At 38.3% G+C, this 11135-nt stretch overlaps 1 pseudogene; it reads right to left on the reverse strand.

Annotated features, from left to right (window-relative positions):
• Positions 1-2078: 2078 nt before the first annotated feature.
• LOC127634277 (peroxisome biogenesis factor 2-like) lies at positions 2079-10867 on the reverse strand (annotated as a pseudogene).
• Positions 10868-11135: the final 268 nt, after the last annotated feature.

Here is an 11135-nt window from a genome sequence, read left to right on the forward strand (position 1 = left end):
CGCTGCCAGCATCCGATAGCTGAACGCGACGCCAATCTCCTTTGCCCAGTCAGAGCACTGAGATTGTATACTGCGCGCTCTGCCTCTTTCAGACGCTCTGAGCAGCTTTTCGCTTCGCTCGAGGGCGCACCAAAGGTTTCGCTGCCTCGAAACAGACACTGTCTAGATGGATAGTGGACGCTATTGCTGCCGCGCAGACGCCAAAAGACCTACCATGCCTGTTAGGCATTAGGGCTCACTCCACTAGAGGCATGGCCTCCTCGTGGGCATGGTCCAGCGGGATTTCCATTCACGACATATGTGTGGCAGCGGGCTGGGATTCCCCCTCCACCTTTGTCAGATTTTACAATCTGGAAGTGCCCGCCCTGCAGGCAAAACTACTAGCGGTTTAATACGCTACAGCTCCCCTGGTGAGCTGCACTGACGGGACACATTCCACACAGACCGGCACCGCCGCTCTGTCTTTCCCCTTCCCACTATGTGCTTATGTATTACACACACACTGGCCCGCACTCTTGCCGGCCAAATATTATTACCCCACTCACAAGGGCTCCCCTGGGTCCACCCACCTCCGGGGCTCATGCAGTGGATGCTTGGCGCGCACGGCGTTGACAATGGGTTCCCGTAGCGTAAGCTAGCTTACGCAATACGAGAGAACCTCTCATAAGAGAACGAATCGGTTACCTAACGTAACCTCGGTTCTCTCTAGATGAGGGAACGAGTATTGCGTAGTCGGCCGTGCTTCGCGCCACGCAGCGATTTTCGCTTCATTCAATGAAAACCAGGGTTCCAGCCTACTAACTTAAGCTTATATGCACTCTAGCCACGCCCATTCTGGCGGGCTTTGATACAGTGACGGCGCGGCGCTCGTCATTGGACGCAAGTTCACTCAAGTTCGTCTATAGGCTGCAGCAGTTGCCGCAGAGCAACCAATGAGCTCGCTAGCTAGCCCGGCTCAAGGTATGCAGCTGCTGCACTGCGTTGACAATGGATACAAAATTAAGGATAATTTTTTGGCTTCAATATCTCAGAAAAGATGAATCTTTCCCGTAGCGTAAGCTAGCTTACGCAATACTCGTTCCCTCATCTAGAGAGAACCGAGGTTACGTTAGGTAACCGATTCGATTTTGCATCAACTATCCCTTTAAATAGGTCATATAAATTTAGCCAACACATTAACAACACCAAATATCAAAATAATATAGGGTCATATGAGTGCTTGCTCTAAATTTCATTAATATTTTCTTGATCCCACTATATAAAAATATACTGTACAATAATCTTTTGTATCTGGAAAGATAAAAGTGTTTACGAGAGAATGGTTTGAACTCTTTTGATCCCAAAAGTCATGTTCATTACTGAAATAAACCTACTGTCCTACTCTAAAGGGCAGATGTTGAATTGTTGGACCAGCTCTAGGTGTAAAAACAACAACAACCATGTGATGTGTGTATATTGTAATTATGCAAACACGGAAGGACATTTCCAGAACAGTGGCAGCTAATTCCATTAATCCTTTGAAACAAAACAAAGGTTATGAATATACTCCATTTCACATTAAAGCATATTTTGAAAATGTGTTAACCAAGAGCATCCGTAAACTTGGATAGTATTGCTTATAGTAAGAGCCACACTTCTTGGTGGTCCTGTGTATTTGAAAACACACTTAACATGAATAAACTTGTGTGAGGGCAGATGTGTGCCACGTTCCCAATTGTAAATTCTTTGTCACAGAAAACTTGAGCACAGCACTTACAGAAAGACAAAATACAGCAAAACACTGGACCCATCATGCCCAGAGAACTGACTGATTGCCTTCACAATGGGTAATTAAGGCAATGTGGTAGGGGGTAAAAATGAAGTGAGAGTTTCCAGCAGGTCTTAGACCATTTGGGTTTGTTTGGCCTGAGGCATGGCTCACTGGAGAGAGTTAACAGCAGAATAAATACCCATCTTTGCAGTCATTATAAGGCTTAGTGCATAATATGCCCAAAACTTTCATTGGTCCTACTTGGGTTTGTTACAGTTTACTGGCATTTTAAGAAGGGCCAATGAGATTATGAAGAGATGTCTGTCATTCTGCATCCAACCTAACCACCCCCCTGGTGATATCATGGCCTCTCCTTGATCTTGTGCAAATTTCTCACTTCATAGGGGATAAGGGGGAATTGGATTGTGCAGGCCGTCGAGAAAAGGGCTGTTTTGATGTTTATTCAGTTGCCATGGCTCAATCCACGAATGCATAAAAGTGGACCGCTGATACACAGTTTCGATCAAACTTTAATGAGGATGAATAAATTAGCGAAACAAATGATGTGTGAATCAAGTTTGTCTCTAGTCAGTGTTTGTACAAAATTATGCATATTTCATGGCAACAAATACTCTAATTTCAGAAAAGACACAATTCATATGCTTTCATCAACCAATCTCTGTGATACACTCAAACGTTCAAGTTTAAATTCACATACAGAGGGAAAACTTCAGATCAAGTCAATCAGCAGTCTGTTTGATGACATTCCTCTTGGAACTCAAATTTGATGCAACTCAGTCATCTCTATCTGAAGCCTGACTGGCTTTATAGTCCCTGTTTCTGCACCAGATTTAAGGCAGGAGAAGTAGATATCTGCAATGGTAGTAGCAGAAAACATGGCTGCAGCCGATGGAATGGGGCATTGTGGGCCACTCCCCACAGATGACACAATCTGTGCAGTAGGTCTCATCTGAACAGTCTTCTCCTTTCAGATCATTCAGAGGAGAGAACATGGCACAAACACTGGCCTTCAGTTTCCACACATTTATGAGAGGCAGCATGAAGATGAGGAACAATGTCAAGCCATGCCACAAAGGTTCTCGGTTCAGGTACTGGAAGATGATGTTCCGTGGGCCTTGGGGTCGTCTGGAGACAGGTTGCACTCCCAGTAACCTTTCTGTAAGAGTAGGAAAGGAGCCTTTCTGGAGGAAAAGCAGGAAGTTGGCCAGGCTGGTGAGTCCTGAGAAGATGGCCAGTGCTTTGCAGGCTTTGTGCATTTTGGATTCTGCAGGGTGGCTGAGGAACAAGCTATGGGAGTGTTCTTTGAGCCACTTTTCACCTACAGTTAGAAGTGCAAAACAGAGCTTCTGTTGCTGACTCATTGGTCTGTACTTTTGGCCCGGGATCAGAGCGTTCTTGTACCGGATGTTGAGTAGTGACTGGCCCACAGTGGCATTGTTGGAGTAGATGGTGACCCTCCACAAGAGAAGGTGGAGAAGGGCCTTCAGTTCTGGTTACACAGGCTTGAGCCCAGGCTTGAAATGCTGGAAACATTGAGTAAACTGTGACCAAACAAGCCGTTCCAGTGCACCATCCAGTTCAAAAGCATCCAGTTGACTGATTCTCAAAACCTGAGATAAAGGGCTTGGGCTGGCCTTGGCAAAAGGCTTGTCACCCCCAGCTCCAGCTACAAGGAGAAGAAGCAAATGGTTATGCATTTTTGCATTTCAGTTCAAATCACTTTTCACATGTAAAACCCATCCTAAATTCCCTTTTAGCTGTACAGGGCAGAGGCACAGGAGTTCTTAAGCTGTTTCCTCTCAAGATTCAGTCGGAGGACAAATCACATCACAGGAGATTATCCCAACAGCACAGGCTTGGAAAGGCGGTAAACATCCGCTATGTGGAACTACTTTACTTTGACGGCTTTTATATGGGATCTAAGAACTGTGACGTTTGGCAATTTATCATGGAATGAATTTTAATCAAGCTGAGTTTATCGCTTTAAATGCAATGGTTAAAAAATGAGAGCCAGGGGCCGTGGTGACCACCTCTTAGCCATCTGAGTATCAGAGGACTGGATTTGGACAATATCTGCAACAATTTGGCTTATAGAAATCTTGGAAAATGTCTGAAAACCTTTCTTATTTCAGATCTTCAGCTGTACCTAATGCCCATTTATGACATCACGAAAAAGTGAAAAGGAAAAGAATGAAAGTGAAACAGACAATAAAACGCTATGGCATATTGATAAACCACATGAATGATTACTTTAAAAAAAAAAAAAAAAAAACTGTTGGGGACTGTAATGATGTAAACTTTTTTAGTGCGGTCAAATACTCGAACTTAAATGATAGTAAGCCCAAACATGAAAATTCTCTCATCATTTACTCATCTTCCTGTCATTCCAGATGTGTATGATTTTCTTCTGCTGAACACAAACAAAGGTTTTTAGAAGAATATCTCAGCTTTAAAGGTTTATACAATGCAAGTGAATGGAGGCCAAAACTTTGAAGGTCCAAAAAGCACATAATTACAAAAATAATGTAAAGTAATCCACATGATCCCAGTGGTTAAATCCATATCTTCAGGAGTGATATTATGAGTTTGGGTGAGAAAAAGATCAATATATAAGTCCTTTTTTAATATAAATTCTCCTCCCTGCCCAGAAGGTGGCTATATGCACAAAGAATACGGATAGCCAAAAACAAAAGTAGAAGAATGTGAAAGTTTAAGAGATTATTAGTAAAAAAAGGAATTAAATATTCATCTGTTTTTCACCCACAATACTAATATTTCTTCTGAAGTTTTGTATTTAAACACTGGAGTCATATGGTTTACTTTTATGCTTCCTTTATATTCTTTTTGGACCTTCAAAGTTCTGACCACCATTCACTTGCATTGTATGGACATGTATACACATCTGTGATGGCATGAGGATGAGTAAATGATGAGAGACTTTTTGGGTGAACTATCCCTTTAACTTCAGTTTATATGTTTCATGCATGTGCAGGTCTACTAGCTGAGGGAAAATAGCGACACTTGGCCAGGTGAGACAAATCAAAGCAACAGAACACTCTGGGGATACAGCTTTTCCATGTTCTCGTCATATACTTTTATTGAGCCGTTTACAAGTTATGAATGAATATGTTTTATTTGAGAACATAATATTGACAGCAACCTATCAATACTAATGTGACTATTGTCAAGGGCCTGTCAATAGTAATGTAATTATGATTTAGAGGATCACACGGATGTTAGCTCGGGCAAGTAACATCTCTTATGGGCCTACTATCAATATCAGGATTACTATTGACATGTTCTCTCAGACTCAAAGTACTTGCCAAATATATAACAACTAGACACTTTTGTCAATGTGTGTTGCCTATAAAAATTAAGCATTTGAATGTACAGGGCTTTAACCGAGGAGCTGAAAATCTATGCTTCTTATGTAATCGGCCAAATTCATAATCAATGGCTGTGTTTACTTCTATTGTTATCAGAAGACCTGGTCTACACAGAGCACTGTGAATCATACACATTCAATGAGCTTTACACATTTACTATTGGGTTTTTTCATGGATCAGCACTAGAAAAAAATTGCAACTGTGTCAATTGCCAAAGAGAACGTAGTCTGGCTAAAAACATTAAACAGATTAAAAAAAATAGTTCTCTGAATTTGTATTTGGTCTTTTTTTTGTCTTGAAAATATATAAAGTGTGTATATATATATATTTAGGGTTGGTAGGGTTACTTTTGAAATGTATTGCACTACAGATTAGAGAATACATGCTGTAAAATATAATTTTTAATGTATTTCGTTAGATTACTCGAGGTCAGTAAAGTATTCTAAATACTTTGGATTACTTCTTCAGCACTGGTAGATTTTTTCACTTGTTTTGACAATAAAAACTCTGCCAGTACCGTAAGACAAAATACACATGTTAAAATTTGTATAATTTTGAAAAACCTAAATATATTATGCAGTGTTGTTTCTAAAACAAGACAAATCAAACTGATCTTGTTTTAAGGATTTTTAGATATTTTTACAGAAAAACAATAAAAACATTATTATCAAGAATAGGATTTTTGCCCTAATATCAAAGGTCTTACTAGAAAAATTGAAATTATGATCCAACGTGAATTGTCTTGATAAAAAAAATATGATCGTGCCTGGTAACGTGCATGTTAAATGGCAAGAAATACATTAAACCACATTGCCTAATATTGGGCAGTTCCCCCTCGTGGTGCCAAAACACAGGGTTTTTCCTGCATAGAGAATTACTAGGTGGCCGCCTCCATAAAATTGTGTCGCCTTCGGCTGTCTACAAAACTCTGGTGGGTGTCTTCATGGAAAACACTAACATGCACACTCGGTGGATTGTCATTTGTAACTGCAAATCTCGGCAATAATAATAAAAAATTATGTTGTCGAATAGTCACTTGATGTAATATAAAACTATAATGATGACACGTAAGACGAGAGGAGCGCTGCAGCTCGAGTGTCTGATAGAAACACAGATCACAGCTTGACGATATGTATTTAGCCAAATTTATGATAGATTTATTTCATCCTTAATTAAAGTTCATATAATACGGGAGTGTGCCATGTAAATAAACACAAATTCCAAAACTGTCATACTCTGTGCTGTCAGAGCCGCTTCAACCAGTCGCGATTACCCAATCTGAGCGGTAATCGAGACCGGGAGAGATTTAAAGTTCCGCCTAATACGGAGACGCTCGTCTCGGTCACCCCCGCTGTCTGCAGCTCACAACGTCATCATCATGAGATCATAATTTTATTTGAAAAATAACACTAAAATGACAACAACAATAAAATGTTCACACACAACATATATACATATATATATATATATATATATATATATATATATATATATATATATATATATATATATATATATGTAAGATGGTGGTGGTGGAGGGATTCCCCATACTATGTAAAGCGCTTCGCGTGCATAGAAAAGTGCTATATAAATGTAAGGAATTATTAAATGCACTAACATGAATATACTTATAAATGAACATTTAATAAATGCAGTAAAAAAACATTTATTGTTAGTTCATGATATTGAATATATTACCTAATGTTAACATATATCCTTTTTGTAAAGTGTTACCATTTCAACATGACATTTGTTATTATGTTAAATCAACCCTACTGCAAAAAATATGATTCACTTTCAAGGACATTTAGCCCATCTTCGGTCTGAAAAATGTATAGGGAATGCGCATATAAGGTTATATCAGCCAAGTTAAGGTCCTGACAAGCAGCATTAAATGACAAATGCCTGACACCAGCACGGGCTATAAAACATGTTCTCCAGAGGCAGCCCACTGGAGGCTTAGGCCTGCAGTTCTGCAACTGATAAGATGGGTCACAGAGTCACCTTGGGCTTAAGCATTACAAGGCAGTAGGCCATGGAATTCCTGCAGCCAGTGGACAATTTCGAATCCAGAGAATTTTAGGAAGCCAATGCTTTCTTGACCTTGCTTTTGACCATGCTGCCAGCCTTTGGACCTTTGGGGAAGGTGGGGGAATCTAGCCCTTTATATTTTATCTTTACCTAAAAGCTATCTTTCATACCCTACCAAAGACATATTTGAAAGCAAAGACACTGTTTTATAATACAGTATACAATTCAAAAGTCCATATTGAAATATTAGATCTGTGATTCAAACTCTGGAAATAAACCAATTTCTTTTATGATTATAAAAAGATCTGGAACAAAGAAATGTAAAATAAATAAGAAATCTTTAAGATTTGCAACTATTTCTAGGTCAAGCAAATTTGTTACACGAACATGTTTACTCATTTTTTACACAATTTTGTTTTCCTTGCTTCCATTAAAGATACTCTCTGAAATGTTCTCAGATAATGCTGGGATATCATGGATCATCAGGTTTGGCAAAAACCTGTGTAGTCCATGCCAGCTCAAGTGTATGCCGTCTTTAAAGCAAAAGCAGGACATAGAACATACTAAGAAACTCTTTTTACAATTAAACTACAATTCAAATTATGCTGATAATATAAATTGTTATAAAAAGATTTAGATTTTTTAATCCCATTGATATATGAATATTTTCATGTTTTATATATATATATATGTACTGTAGGTGGCCAGGATTTTTTCCCTCCCTCCACTTGCCTAAAACCAGTTGACACTTTGCATTTCCAGTGGCAGATGAGGTGTCACTCAGTAAAATTAAAACTCTGTCTTAACCCTTAAGTTTAATGCTTCCTCTACAATCGATTGTGTAATTCACGTTGCATAGCCCCAATGCCATTTTCAGTTGTTAGAAGAATAAGTCAGTCTCCTTGTTGTGCATTCAACTTTTAACTCAGTCCCAGAAGTATCTATTTTATTATGAAAATTGATGGGGATGTCAGATTCTGAATCTTAAAGGTGATGTCATCCTGAAATGGGATTACAGGACTGCTAAAATACCCATCCTGACTGTTCTAATTGTTCTACGGCTGTATCATAAAATATGAATGACTGCAAAAGCACTCGGGGTTCAAGGTCTGGCCTAATGTCTCATCAGACAGCCCCATTTCCCTAATTACAAGTGATTCGCAAGAGCCACAGCCTTACAAAACTTAATGTCCAAGAAACATCTTTTAAAGCAAGTCTGACACAAAGCTATGCACTGCTAAATATTGTTTGCACAAAAAGTAAATTATTTAAAATAATTAATTGATTTTGTGAGTATTAAGGTGGATGGTTTAAAGTCTTAAATATTGAGTACAGAGATAGGTAAAAAGAAAAAAGAAACAAGCTTAAAAACTCATGAAACATTTAAAGGCTGTGGCAGCAGGGACTGAAGAGTTTTAAGATGCATATTTCGGTTTTCAGAGGGCAGTCAGGTTTTGCTGTGTCCACATAAAACACTTCAGTTTCAATACAATTTGTTTAGCAATTTTTCATCACCTTTATAAAATGAAGCATTTGGATTAAAAACATTTAATAACTGTTCTTGTCTCATTATTATTTGATGAAGCACATATAGCAAACTCACCAGTATTCTTGAAAGCATCTTAAAACACTGCCCTGAGTTAAAATCATGATTTTTTTTTTTTTAAAGAATTGCTTTTCCTCTCCCCTTCATTCAGATTTGGCACAGAATAGTCATTTAATGTAATATTAAAAGGCTCCCTGTTTATATGGATGCAACAACTTGGTAAACATTTTATCCACAAATGGGATAAAGACTCAAGCTCAGTTCCAAACCCACGACACAAGCAAAACAACACAACAATATAGCCAGCTTTTCAAATCGTAATCCATTTAAATTCATCACTGCCACAAATCTATAGACACCCGTTTGACCTGGGCTGGGATCATACTGCAGTCTGACTTTAACTCTATTCATTATGTTAAATGTGCTATGGGCCACTTGGAGCTCAATGAAATCCACAGGAATCAGATGTCCTAATTCTGCATGATGACGGCATGATCATTTTAAAACTTAAAGTTGACCATAGTAACCATAGTATCTACCTATAAGTGCATTAGTTATTTAATTACTACTATAATTCCTGTTAAATTATAATGGGATCTAATTCAAACAGTGTAAGAAGCCATTACAATATTTCAGATATTTTGTTTATTTCTATTTTATATATTTATTTCTTTATATAAATATTTTGGAACAGCGGTGGATAATATCAAGGTACACAGTTTGTAACTTTACTTGTAGTAACTATGATATTTTGGCAGAAACTGTGGTTAAAATTATTGTAAGGGAAAATAAAGAAAAGAGGGGCATTTAAATAATCAGGTCAGAAACAGAACCATTTGTTGTCGGGATAATAAACACACACACACACACACACACACACACACACACACACACACACACACACACACACACATGTTGTGTTTCCATGTTTTATGGGGACTTTCCATAGACATAATGGTTTTTATACTGTACAAACTTTATATTCTATCCCCTAAACCTAACCCTACCCCCAAACCTAACCCTCACAGAAAACATTCTGCATTTTTACATTTTCAAAAAACATAATTTAGTATGATTTATAAGCTGTTTTCCTCATGGGGACCGACAAAATGTCCCCACAAGGTCAAAAATTTCGGGTTTTACTATCCTTATGGGGACATTTGGTCCCCACAAAGTGATAAATACACGCTCACACACACACACACACACACACACACACACACACACACACACACACACACACACACACACATCTTCAAAGTAGTCATGTAGCCTAGAATTTGCAGACATGTACTCTTGACATTTTCTCAAGCAACTTCTTGAGGAATCACCCTGGGATGCATTTTAAACAGTATTGAAGGAGTTCCCATCTATGTTGGGCACTTATTAGCTTCTTTTCTTTATTATTCGGTCCAAGTCATCATTTGAAAAACGTTTTTTTTTTTTTTTTTTTCTGAATTTTTTTATATATACAATTTTAGATTTATAATGAAATAAATTAATATGTTGGCACAAATATATTTTTGTCTACAAACTAATTTCATACATTTAAGCATACGCCTTCAGATCAAAAGGTTTTTAAGATCATGAGAAACATTTCAGTCAAATGACCCCAAACTTTTGAACGGCAGTGTATATAATAAAATCAAATATACAGAATGTGTAATCTGCTGAAACACTTCTACATATCAATTTTATCAGTTGAGGCTTTACTGCCTCTCCCAGCACCATATTGATATGAACAAGTATGAACAATTGCTGTAAAGAATGTAGTTCTAATCGCGATCCTAATAAATAAATAAAGATGAAAAACTCATAATAATGCAGAGCTCTTGAAATCTGATATCAAGTGCATGGACCTGATATATTAGACTGACACGAGAGGAAACATTGTCTTGTGCTGCATTCATCTATAGACAACAGACATATGGTTTTATTATCACATTCATGTCAGGATTTTTTAGATTTAGGTATAGAAGCCGATATATTTGGTATAATTACCCATGATCAGTCTACGATTGGGACAGAGGAGCGAATCTTCTTTCGTTTCCGTGCTATCTCGTTAACTCCTCCTCAAAGCAGTAGAGCCAATTGCAAATTGCATTGTTCATGATCACATGCATCCAATAGTATTGTGTGGCGTTAATATCTGATTTTAACGAGGCAAACATGAATCGAGAACTGCATGTGGGGGAGGAGTCACTTCACGCAACCCAACCCTCATGCGCTTGCGTCTGAGAAATGACTGTCCAATCAAGATGTGTAGCGTTTGTCCAACAGCAAGTTTTAACCAATCGTTTCAAGCAGAGGGCGGGATCTAAAGGGCAGCAGGTATTCCGCTGGAGAAGAGGCGGTTTGTTTTCAGTCTGTCGGTAACGTGAGACAGGAAAAAAGGTCATAG

Source organism: Xyrauchen texanus, chromosome 41, assembly GCF_025860055.1.
Source record: "Xyrauchen texanus isolate HMW12.3.18 chromosome 41, RBS_HiC_50CHRs, whole genome shotgun sequence".
NCBI lineage: Eukaryota > Metazoa > Chordata > Actinopteri > Cypriniformes > Catostomidae > Xyrauchen > Xyrauchen texanus.